A 12,627-nucleotide genomic window follows, 5' to 3' on the forward strand; every position below is an offset into this window, starting at 1 on the left:
TTGTATCCACGCAGCCACTGCTGCCCTGCGTTCAGATGTGCAGCACTATGTCGTTTCTGCCTTTCTCCACACAGGTTTTCTTTTCCTATACTGATGGAGAACGGTCCTGGGATGTCGTTGAGGTGACACTGAATCTGTATGTTGCTTTTCACAGGGTGGTGATTGTCACATGAACACAAGAGGTCTTTCTATCTTCTATCGTCTTCTTCAACTCTTTTAGTGTCATAATTTTTCATTTCAGAGTGAGTCAGTCTCTCTCTCTCTCTCTCTCTCTCTCTCTCTCTCTCTCTCTCTCTCTCCCTCTCCCAGTAGCCATCAAATATGACTCTCAACTTCTCAACTTGGTAAGATTACCTCTCCCTTTCCCATCTTCTCTCTTTCTTCTCCCTTCCCCTCCTCTTCCCCTCCCCCTCCATGATTTTGTCTGGCTTGCTTTTAGCTTTCCACAGCCTCCTGCATGCTGTCACAATTGCCATGCATTTGTGTGAGCTTCCCATAGCCTCCTGCATGCTGTCACAATTGCCATGCTTTTGTGTGAGCTTCTGCCTTCTGGTGTCTGGAAACCACTTTTCTTGAAAGTCTTTTACCACCTCCGGCTCTCGGACCCTGTTCTGCAATGATCCCTGAGCTTGGGGGTGAGACGTAAATGATCGGTTTGGAGCTGAGGACTCTACAGTCTTTAGTTCCCTGCACGTCACCCCCAGGTGGGCATTGCTGTGCTACTTGTCATCTACTGCAAGGAGAGGAAGCTAGGACTCCAAACACTGTATTGAATAGCATTGTGTGTGTGTGTGTGTGTGTTCCTTGTCTTGTTCCTGATCTCTATGGGAGCACTGAGTTTTTCTCCTTTAGCTTGATGTTGACTCTGTCTCGCCTTTATTTCGTTGAGATAAGCTTCCTCTGTGTCTTGACCTTCAATGACCTTTATGATGAAGAGATGGTATTTATCTTATCAAAAGCCTCCTTTGTGTCTACTGAGATGACTGGGTTTTCTCTCTCTGAGTCTATTCATATGGTAAATTACATTTTTGATTTATGTTGATCCACCCTTGCATCTATGGAATGAAGTCAACTTGATGATGATGGATGGTCATTTTAGTGTGATCTTAAACTCGGTTTGCATTTTATTGAGAATTTTCCGTGTCTTTATTCATGAGGAAGATCATTCTGTAATTTCTCCCTTGCTTTTTCTTTTGTCATGTTTCTACATGGTTTGAATGTCAGAGTAATATGACCTTTATAAAAACAATTTAGAACCATTCCTTCAACAGAGGAATGGATACAGAAAATGTGGTACATCTACACAATGGAATATTACTCAGCTATCAAAAACAATGACTTTATGAAATTCATAGGCAAATGGTTGGAACTGGAAAATATCATCCTGAGTGAGCTAACCCAATCACAGAAAGACACACATGATATGCACTCATTGATAAGTGGCTATTAGCCCAAATGCTTGAATTACCCTAGATGCCTAGAACAAATGAAACGCAAGACGGATGATCAAAATGTGAATGCTTCACTCCTTCTTTAAAAGGGGAACAAGAATACCCTTGGCAGGGGATAGAGAGGCAAAGATTAAAACAGAGACTGAAGGAACACCTTCAGAGCCTGCCCCACATGTAGCCCATACATATACAGCCATCCAATTAGACAAGATGGATGAAGCAAAGAAGTGCAGGCCGACAGGAACCGGATGTAGATCTCTCCTGAGAGACACAGCCAGAATACAGCAAATACAGAGGCGAATGCCAGCAGCAAACCACTGAACTGAGAATAGGACCCCCGTTGAAGGAATCAGAGAAAGAACTGGAAGAGCTTGAAGGGGCTCGAGACCCCATAGGTACAACAATGCCAAGCAACCAGAGCTTCCAGGGACTAAGCCACTACCTAAAGACTATACATGGACTGACCTTGGACTCTGACCTCATAGGTAGCAATGAATATCCTAGTAAGAGCACCAGTGGAAGGGGAAGCCATGGGTCCTGCTAAGACTGAACCCCCAGTGAACTAGACTGTTGGAGGGAGGGCAGCAATGGGGGGAGGGTGGGGAGGGGAACACCCATTAGGAAGGGGAGGGGGGAGGGGGATGTTTGCCCGGAAACCGGGAAAGGGAATAACACTCGAAATGTATATAAGAAATACTCAAGTTAATAAAATAAAAAAAAAAGAAATACTCAAGTTAATAAAGATGGAGGAAAAAAAAAAGAACCATTCCTATTTTATTCAATGAGTTCAGAAGTATTGGCTTAGGTCTTCATTGACGATCTGGTAGAATTCTCTAGTGAATCAGTGTGGTCCTTGGCTTTTTAAAACGGTAAGCATTTTATTATTGGTCCAGTTTCATTATTTTTTTATAGATCTGTTGAAGTTATTTGTTTAACTTATTAGATAATTTGTAGATTTTATCAGAAACCTATTCATCTACCTTACATTTTCAAGTCAGTGAAATATGGGCTCTTGAGGTTTACCCATATTTTCTGAATTATGTTGGCATCTGTTGAAATCTCTCCCTTTGCACCTCTAATTTTCTTAATTTAAGACTTTTCTTTCATTTCTTCCTTTAACAACTATTGCTTTACTGGGACAATTGATGCTGCTCATCTGGAACTAACAAATCAGTGGCGATAAAAAGGAGACCATCATGACTGAGGTAAAGCCTTCTGGGAAGTGTTTCCTCAGAGTCTGCACACAGAGGCTGTGTTCCAGAGGCAGCCAAGGGTGTACCTTGACCTGAGAGCCAAACATGGGTAGTGTGGGAGTCTCCCAGGTGGTGCTGGTTCTAAAAACATGAAAGGGACTTGGAGAGCAGCTGAGTCCTGGCACTTTGAGAGGCCAAGAAAGGTCATTGGTGAAGGTGTCCTCTTAGCAGCAACTGAAGGTCCAGGATTGAAGAGGTCATGCAGAGAAGTTGAGGCTTGGCAACATGAAGAGTCCAGGAGATGTTTTTGGTAAAAATTAAGCCAGGTGCAGAAGACCCCAACAGTTTGAAGATACCAGTACCCTAGGATGACCACCAACGCAATAGCAATCATGGAGTAGAGCCAGACAGATCATAGGAGACAAGCTGTATGCTGCAGAGGGCACAGTCAGAGAAGTAACCCAAACCCCTTGGAGTACAGAAGACGGGATATGGAGCTTTTTACAGTTCACGTTTGAGTTAGCTTTGATCTAATTGTGACTGCATTCTGGTCGTCCTCTTGAAGTAAAAAAAAAATATTTAATTTATTCCTGATTTTACACAAACCCCAGTTGAAAGACTTTAAACCTCTTAAAAGATTTTGACATTTTATAGAGACTTTGTATTTTAAAAGGGAATGGATATTTTTTAAAGAAAGCATTTAAAGTGTTTGAATTTTTGAGTCTGTGGGACTTTTTAAGTTTAAAAAATAATTTATATTGTGATGTCTTCATTAATGTGTGATCCTGGGGGGAAAAAAGAAAGAAAAGGTTGTGGCTTAAGAGCGATGTCTTTGCTCGACAGGTTGAAAAGATGTCAGTTGTCCTGGCAAGTTCTGTGTCAAGTTGACAGACACTAGAGTCATCAGTGAAGAGGGAGCCTCAGTTGAGAAGATCTTGGATAAGATGGGGCGGTAAGCAAGCCCGTAGGGCATTTTCTTAATTAGTGGTTGATGTGGGAGGGCCTAGACCATTGTGGGTGGTGGTCTTGGGTTCTATAAGAAAGGGTGTTGAGCAAGCCACGGGGAGCAAGGCAGTAAGCAGCATCCCTCCAAGGCCTCTGCATCAGCTACTGCCTCCAGGTTCCTGCCCTGCTTGAACTCCTGTCCTGACAAAGCCATACAAATCTTTCTGCTTCTGGTTGCTTTGGTCATCTTATTTTACCACAACCATGAAACCCCTAGGACAGTTTGCTAAGACCATTTGTTTTTTCCAAAGAGTCACCTTTTCACTTTTCTTATTCTATTTTCTATTTCTACCATATTAGATTCCGCCCTGTCTTATTTAACTATTTTTCTGTCTGCTGCTTTTTACATATTTTATTTTAATTAAAATATAAGCACATCATTTCCCCACTCCCCCTTTCTCCCTCAAACCCTTTCCACACCTGTCCCACTCCCTTTCAAATTCATCGCCTCTCTTAATCTTGAAATAATATATAATGTGTGTATGCTTACATGTCACATATCATATATAATATGACACATATAAATTATTTAGGTTGTTTATTTGACTTCCGATTATTCTATAGGTATGGAGTGTTAACGCTGTAAATTCCCTTTCTAGGCTGCTTTCATTGCCCTTGTTGTATTCCATGGATTTTAGCAGGTTGTAGATCCATTTCCATTCAATTTCAGGCATTTGTAAATTTCGATCTTGACTTCTTCCTTTACCCATTTATGCCACCCAATAGTGATTTGGTTGTTCTTCGTGAGTCTGAGTATTTACTGAAACTCTCTTGCTGTTCACTTGCTAGATTTAGATAGACTCTAAGTTGTCATTTTAATTTGCCTTTATTTTTGAAACTTGTCTTGTGTTCGAACACGGAATCCATCTGGGAGGACATTCCATGACTTGCTGAGAATAATGTTAATTCCTTAGTATTTGGGTGGGGTTTTCTGCAGTTGTCCGTTACAGCTGCTTAATTTTTTAATTTTATCTTCTTGTGCTTGAATGAAGATTCCTTTTCTACATTTACAAATTTTTCTTCTATGACTTTATTGAAAATATTGCATGGCCATTTTCATGATATAGCTTCTTCTATCGGGACTCTGGGGACTGGTCAGTTTTGAAAGGTGCAGGTGTTTTTTATTTGGGGTGTGTGTGTGCACGCTCGCGCACATGCACATGCTTAAACTTACCTATTTACATTTATTTTGTTGATCGAATTTCTTTCTCTATTTCTTTCTTCAAGTCACTGTTCTCTTTTTGTGGACATATTTACAACGTTAATGGGTCACAACAGATTCAAGTCATTCTCTGCTGTTGGACTGGTATTTAAGAAATCAGTCTCGGGGCTGGGGATTTAGCTCAGTGGTAGAGCGCTTACCTAGGAAGCGCAAGGCCCTGGGTTCGGTCCCCAGCTCCGAAAAAAAGAACCAAAAAAAAAAAAAAAAAAAAAAACCAAAAGAAATCAGTCTCTCTCCCTAGCCTTCCCCTAAGAGTCAGCTATGCTATGAAGGAAAGATCACTATGGGCCAGCATATCCTTGGTGGAGTCATACCATTTTTTTTATGGTGTGGCTCTGTCTGGGTGTTCTAGCTTGGACCGGCTGTGGCATGAGTCAGAAGCCTTGGCTGCTTTTTCTGGTACGCATAGGCCTAGATATCTCATCCTCAGCCATCGTCAGCTCTCGCCCACTTCTGTAGTTTCCGCCGTCTTGTATGGGACTCTGATCCCCTGAGCACCCGACCCTCAAGCAGTTCCAGCCTCTGACCTTGTCCTTTAGTCCCCGTCATCTATCCTGGATTACTTTTTAGACTGTGGCTGATCCAAGGCACTCAACAATTAAGTAGAGCCTACTCAAAGAAGAAACTAAAACGTTCCTACACAGAAACAGCGCTCACTTAATTCCTTCCAGTGTCACCCTCCGTGTCTGCCTGAACACAGTCTCTTAAAGTTTTGGGTTTTTTCTAAGTTCACAATTCCGGATCCCATCGAACACACATTGACTCAACTCTTTGTGTGGGTCGCGCATTCACGGGAGCACGGGGAACATTTACGGAGAAGCACTTGTGTACGTTCCAATGTGCTGGTGCACAGACGTGAATGTGAGAATATCTGTCTTGGGTAATCACCTCTGTGATTTGGGGCACGCCGCTGAGTCCAATCACGGAGAAAGCGGGCGCCATGCTGGCTTCCCGGGACTGACCTAAGTCCACATTGACTTCCGCCTTGGGAAATTTGGCATTTAGGAGGCTGCACTTGAGAGACGCCTCCTGTCGCCCTCCTCAGATATTTTATATTTATAGCTCCCAGCATGGCTCAGTGTGGGCATTGGCTCTCATCATTTTAATGTTTTTTTTTTCCAGACTCTGCACCCACTGATAATATTTGTTCTGTTCTAAACTATTTAATATTTTAATGTGGCCCTGAAGAATATGCAGCAACTGTTGTTTGCAGTTTTGCAGTACCCTGGAAAACACACACACACACACACACACACACACACACACACACACACACACAGGGGGGAGGGGGAGGGAGGAAGGGAGAGGGAGAGTCACAAACCAACACCGCAAACTACCATCTCAGAGCTATGAGCTGCAATCCTCCTTACTCCCTCTTAAATCATGGAGCCTGATGCTCACCTATGCTAATGAAAAGAAGATGCACTCATTACTGCGCACGCACCCTCCATTATTCTTGCTTCACATCTTCCACAGCTTGGCAGCCATTTCAGCAGTGAGTGGCCACATAGTTCTGCTCTGTGGTCCAGCCTTCACCCTTGCTTGTGCTACCTGACCTGCACGCCTTCAGTCCTCAGCTACCCAAGCCTAACCCTCTGAATCATTATCTCCGTTCTAAAGCTCTCCTCAAAGAGAGAGAGGGACAGAAGGAGGGTGGGTGGGAGCATCAACATGACCCCTAGTGTAGCCTTTCTGCCTCCCGAGTTCACGTCTTTACCTCCCACTTCGTCAGTCCCGGTCTCTTACCTTGTCTCTTCTCAGCAGTCAGCTGTCATTATTCCTCGGGGCGTCTCCATAGTGGACTCACACGAGCTATGGCGTTTAAAGGAGGTTACTTTAGCTTATGCGGGGTCTGAGTGCAGACCTGACTTACAGGTACAAGTGGGGCTAAGCCTTTGGTATTATATGGCATTTAGGAAGCTGCAGGGCACTGACCCGGTGACTGACAGGCCTCTCTCCCGTGTAGCCAGAAGAGCCAGGCTGGTTTACTTAAAAAGTCTCCTGGGATTTGCTGGAATCTGCAAATCCTCATCTTAGTTCCTTCAATGTGGAGAACTTTCTTGCACCGAGAGCCTTTGTTCTCGTGCCTCATTAGGTTGCAGAATAGCTGACAGATTGCACATCCCAGCTTCCCCTCCCTGCTCCACGGCCTAATAATATAAGGGTAAGCAGTAAGAGGGCTGGCTCCCACTGGCTTCGCAAGGCTTGAGAAAGAGCAATGTCAGAAGCCAGGAAGGATGTAAGCAGATTTCACTCTGTGCACAGATGAAATTTAAAAGTGGATAAATCCCTTTTTATTATTCAGCTTTCCAAAAGGAGAGGCAAAACCACATGTGCAGTGTTGGGCCTTCTGAGTATGTGTGTGTGTGTGTGTGTGTGTGTGTGTGTGTGTGTGTGTGTGTGTGTACAGACAAAGAACTGTCTTTGTCTTCGGCCAGACTAAAGATGGTGGCTCTGATCCGGTGTCACAAAGTCAGAATTAGCAGCAGTGCCTTCCCACCATGAGTTAGGGTCTCAATCAATTATGGGAGATGGATCAGTCTTGGAGACAACATCCTAGACTATATGCCAGCACTTAAATGTGGTCAACAATATGTGCTACTACATTTTAACCACTGACATTAAACAGGACTCCGAAGATGACCTAGCACTCAGTTCCCCATTGCTGCCGATGTCCGTGTCTTTGGTCTATTATTTCTTTCCATGGAGTTTCGTGTTTCCTAAAAATAGCTCTCTGAATAGATCTCTTGGTCCCAGCGAGGTTTTATCCAGGACTGGATGAGTTATGCTTTTTATAATTAGATATATTCATTTATTTCTAGTGGCAGTGGATAGTGTTTTGAGTTTGTTTACTGCTTCTCGGTTGGTTTCTAATTTCCCCAAAGTACATGTGCACCTACAGGGCTGATACACTGGCCAACCTCATTATAGACAAAAATCAGAAATGTATCTGAAAAGCACTTGATCTCCTCTCTCTTTCAATTGCTTCTTGTCCTTCAGCCTGCTTAGAGCCCCAGAGGACCAGGCTATCATTGAGAGAGCAACAGAGAGAGCCCGTGTAGGAGGGTCACTGAGAAAGATGAATTTAAAATACAGAAAAGGAACGAGCAAAAAGATCATTTACCAGGTGAGAGACACTGAGGGTAGTAGAGTCCTGTTCTCAGGGGAGCCACAGACTAGAAATGGATACAGAGGTTAAGAGTGGGAAATGACCAGATGTAGGAACTGAAATAAATCTAAATAAATCACCACCGATGTGTTGTGAACCTGTTTTAAAGATATGGGAATTCAAGGGGAATTTAGAAGGGGAAATAAGAAGATATGACTTTAATTCTTCCAAATGTTCCTCATCTTCACAGCTGGAAGATCTGCGGTCAGTGAAAAGATTAACGGCAGATTTTGGCAAAATCGTTATGGCTTCACGACAGATGGAGGGACATTTTTAAAAAGTCTGGCAAAGGGTCACTCTCCGGAAACAGATGCCCAATGTAGGAAAATACATTAGCCCAGGTGACGGATTTCTCGTTCACTGCTTTGCACACTGCACTGAGTGTCACGGCTCCCGCCATGTCCCCAGTGTCCTTTGGGAAACATTAAGATTCTGCCTCAAAGCCTGAACAACTCACTCAATGCTGCCAAGATGCATAGGCCATGTGTAGCTGTCATCCAGCTCATGGCACGGTCTCCCTAAGCAGTAACTCGTTTAGAGCATCTTGGCCTGGAGAGCATGCATGGAGGAATACCCTACAGGGTTTGCTCAAACGGCTACAGCTTCCTGGAGTGTGGAAATTACATATCAGAGATGGGAAAGAAACATGGACTGCATCAGAGGAACCACCAGATTCCTCCGTACACACCAGCCCTTTGTATAGGAGCTTTTCATCCAGATCATAACATCCCTTATATTGGAAACCAATAGGTTCTCTTTTTGTCCAACTCAAATATTTTCCTTCTCACTCTACATTCATCTACAGCTCCCTGCTTGAGCCTGACCCTCTACCACTGTCTTGACAACCGTGTGCAGTTTGATTTCTGTATCCCCCAAACCTTACAGAGTCAGTGTTCCTTAACTGCATCACTGGCTCTCAGCAATGGATTACTCTAGACTTCTCACTCCCTTGGCTTAGCATGGGATACTCCTTTTTGCCAGTTCTGTCTCTTAGCCTCTCTCTCCATCTTGCTTTTCTCTTCTTTCCAGACCCTCACATTTTTTGGTGGCTTATCAAGATTTCCTCCCCCCGCCTTCTGCCTTTTCTCTAGACATTCGTGTTTCTACCGAAGATGGGCCTCTGTTGGAGAGTGAGCACCTTCAAACTAGAAATCAGCACCAGTCTTCTACCTATAGCGCAGACCTGGTATTTCCAAAGCTGTAGTTGGCCAGCCAGGGTCGCTTTAAGTAAATGCATGATCTTTAATTCACTTCTCTTTTTAAAGTTTGCTCTCTGTTCCAAATATTCCAATTTTGAAAAACAGACTAATGTTGGACAGTGTCTTTGAGAATCTCTATGGGTCTTGCTAGCGTGTGTGTGTGTGTGTGTGTGTGTGTGTGTATGTGTGTGTATGTGTGCATATACCCTGAGACTCCCTGTCTTTCAATCGTATCTGGACTTTAACTCATTTTGATATATATTTGAAGATATATATATATATGTATATATGTATGTATATATATGTATATATGTATGTATGTATATATATATATATCTTCAGCTCCACGCTGAACATATGGTTGCAGACTATATGGAATGAGGTGTGAAACGATGCCTTGGGACTCTCCTTTCCAGCTATCTTTATCCATTTTTTCCTCTTCCCCTTTTCCCTCAAACTACTTTCTCCACAGCACCACACAGGCAATGTAAATGAACCAGATCCAACGATCAGTAAAAAAATAACTTAAAAAAAACAATTAAAGCCACTAATGTTGCATCACAGGCACCTGGTGATGAGAACTGTAAGGCTGGGGTGGCTGGAACTCGTTGAGCTTGATACATCACCATGAGGGGCTTCTTCCTTCTGTGTCTCACTTTCTTTTAACCTGGATGGGGGTCTAGTAATAGCGTCCCCAAACAGCCCTTTCTCCAACTTAACTACATTTTAGATTAAATTTCCTGCCTTTAGGCCTAACCTGTCTTTCACCTCAGCTCTCGTAGAACTGAAAAATAAGGTACTCTCTCTCCTTAAAAAACCATCGTTCCATTAAGGAAGCTGTAATTATAAGTACTCTCTCTGAACCTTTGGGAGAAGAAATTATTCTAAAAACCATGCTAGATTTTTAGAGAGGTCTGCCTCTCTTAAAAAGACCAGAGAGCCTTCTTTTCCAACTCTGATCATCAGAGAAGACGATGTCGTGGGCTCCCTTCCTGTGGGAGGGTGGGGGCCTAGATTAGCCGCATGCCATTGGCCTCCTATCAAGAAGATAAGAGAGAGTTCATCATTTCTTATATAAGGTCAGTAGTAGACGCAGCCAGCCCCATGGCCTTCTTACTCCCAGCCTATCTTAAACCCCCAACCTTTGATTCAAAGGAATTTAATTCACATTGACTTTTGAAGGAAACATTATATTTCTGGTATGCCGTACAATCCGAAAGGGATTATTACAGTCATCCTGCCAGCAGGCTGAGAACAACAGAGATCGGAAAACTATTATTAAATTTATATTTTAAACCACGTGTCTGTGTTTCAGTACATTCACATGAATAGGTGCCCATGGAAGCCGGGGGCATTGGATCATCACAGAGCTGGGTTTATATGTGGGTGTGATGAATGTGGGTGCTGAACTGAACCCGGGTCCTCTGTAAGAGCAGTGCGTGCTCTCACCCATCGAGCATCTTCCTTTAGAGAATCCCTGACTGTGCCAGCAACAGGAAACACTGAGGTAAAGGTGCAGGTGAGGCATATCTAACATGTGGAATACTTTACAGTGTTCTTGGGGTGCCTTACAAGAGTCTCCAATGGAGTGTGCAAGGATGGGCTGCATCCTAAGCCAGGGCACCTTGTTAGGATGTAGACTCCATAACAGACCTGTCAAAGGTGTAGAGAAAAACAAACTTTTAAAATTTCTGAGAACAGTTGGGAGTGGATAAATTAATACAAAATTACATGGAGACTTGAAGGCCACATTTCTTCATGCCTTAGATAAGCATCAGGCTTTAAGTTAGAAAAGGAATAATTACAAATAAAATGTATAAGCTTATTTATTTTTAACCTTTCACCTACAACCCCAAATCATTTTATCTATGCATTCCTGTTTATAATGTTTTTATTCTTTGATAATTTCAGACAATGTATTTTGATCATATTCCTCCCTCTTCCCCCAATTTTGCCCAGTTTCTCCCCACCTCTCTCCTCATAACCCATCTCTCTCTCTACCTCTCTGTCTCTCTGTCTCTCTCTCTACCTCTCTGTCTCTCTGTCTCTCTCTGTCGTGTGTGTGTGTGTGTGTGTGTGTGTGTGTGTGTGTGTCTGTGTCTGTGTCTGTGTCTGTGTCTGTGTGTCTGTGTGTTTATGTTCCTCTCTGAATCTCCTAGTCATGGGCCCTGCCTTGGAGTGCAGTCAGTATACAAGAAGTCACATCAAAAACAAGCAAACATACAAACAATAACAGAACCTGATTTTCATGCTCCCAGCAGTAGCCTAACATCAATAGCTCCTCAACTAGAGGTGAGAGTTTGTGCCCATCTCCCCTTCTCCATACTGGGATTTTGTGTGGCTTGGGCTTGTGCCGGTTTTGTGCATGCTGTCATGGCTGCTGTGGACAGTTCATCGATCCGTCTACCCTGTTGTGTCTGGGAAACATTCACTCTCTACACATTGATGACTTGGGATTTTTGTGTAAGTTGTTGGCCATAACAGATTTGGGGTAAGTGGAGGTTCTTGAGTAAATGATCTTCCTTACAAGAAGCTACTGCTTCCTGTCAGGTGCTGTCATCTCTGAAAATGAGCCCCCATCCCCAGTACCCTCTAAGGCTTTTTTTTTATTTTATTTCATTTTTCTTGGATATTTTATGTATTTACATTTCAAATGTTATCCCCTTTCCCAGTTCCCCCCTCTCCCATCTTCCCTCCCCCTCCCCCTGCTTCTTCTATGAGGATGCTCCCACTCCCACCCACCCACCCCCACCTCAACACCCTGGCATTCCTCTAGATTGGGGAAATGAGCCTTCACGGGACCAAGAACTTCTCCTCCTATTGGTGCCAGACAATGCCATCCTCTGCTACATATGTGACTGGGGCCATGGGTCCCTCCATGTATACTCATTGGTTGATGGTTTAATCCCTGGGAGCCCTGGTGGGGTCTGGTTGGTTGATATTGTTGTTCTTCCTATGGGATTGCAAACCCCTTCAGCTCCTTCAGTCCTTTCTTTAACTCCTCCATTGTAGTTCCCTTGTCCAGTCCAATGGTTGGCTGCAAGCATCCTCATCTGTGTCAGTAAGGCTTTAGAAAAGCCTCTCAGGAGACATTCATATCAGGCTCCTGTCAGCTAGCCCTTCTTGGCATCTGCAACAGTGACTGTGTCTGGTGTCTGCAGCTGTCTTCATCTTCAGTTGCCCTGATGCCTCCTTGCCAGGAAATGTGGAAGGAGCTTGGGTCTGCTTTAATCTCAGTTACAAACACCAACAATCTTCACTGGGTCAGGAGAAAGGCGAAACACTTCTTTGTTGACCCTCAGCACCCTACTGACGTGTAAGAAAAGTATATGAGCTCAGAGTGGAGTAGAGGCCTATGTGTGGTCGTGTGCACACGCATGCAACAGAA

General features: G+C 43.6%; 1 long non-coding RNA gene across 5 annotated transcripts; it reads left to right on the forward strand.

Annotated features, from left to right (window-relative positions):
• Window positions 1-547: 547 nt before the first annotated feature.
• On the forward strand, window positions 548-10,535 carry LOC108351983 (uncharacterized). Of its 5 annotated transcripts, XR_005489374.2 has the most exons (6): window positions 548-704; window positions 2,626-2,656; window positions 3,488-3,596; window positions 7,872-7,998; window positions 8,231-8,381; window positions 9,132-10,535. It is a non-coding gene; the product is annotated as an uncharacterized LOC108351983 (long non-coding RNA). The 5 variants fall into 5 exon arrangements; XR_005489376.2 differs by lacking the exon at window positions 7,872-7,998; XR_001839920.2 differs by lacking the exon at window positions 2,626-2,656 and having other exon boundaries at window positions 553-704.
• The last annotated feature ends 2,092 nt before the right edge of the window (window positions 10,536-12,627 follow it).

The sequence above is a fragment of the Rattus norvegicus genome, chromosome 9 (genome assembly GCF_036323735.1).
Source record: "Rattus norvegicus strain BN/NHsdMcwi chromosome 9, GRCr8, whole genome shotgun sequence".
In the NCBI taxonomy this organism is placed as follows: domain Eukaryota; kingdom Metazoa; phylum Chordata; class Mammalia; order Rodentia; family Muridae; genus Rattus; species Rattus norvegicus.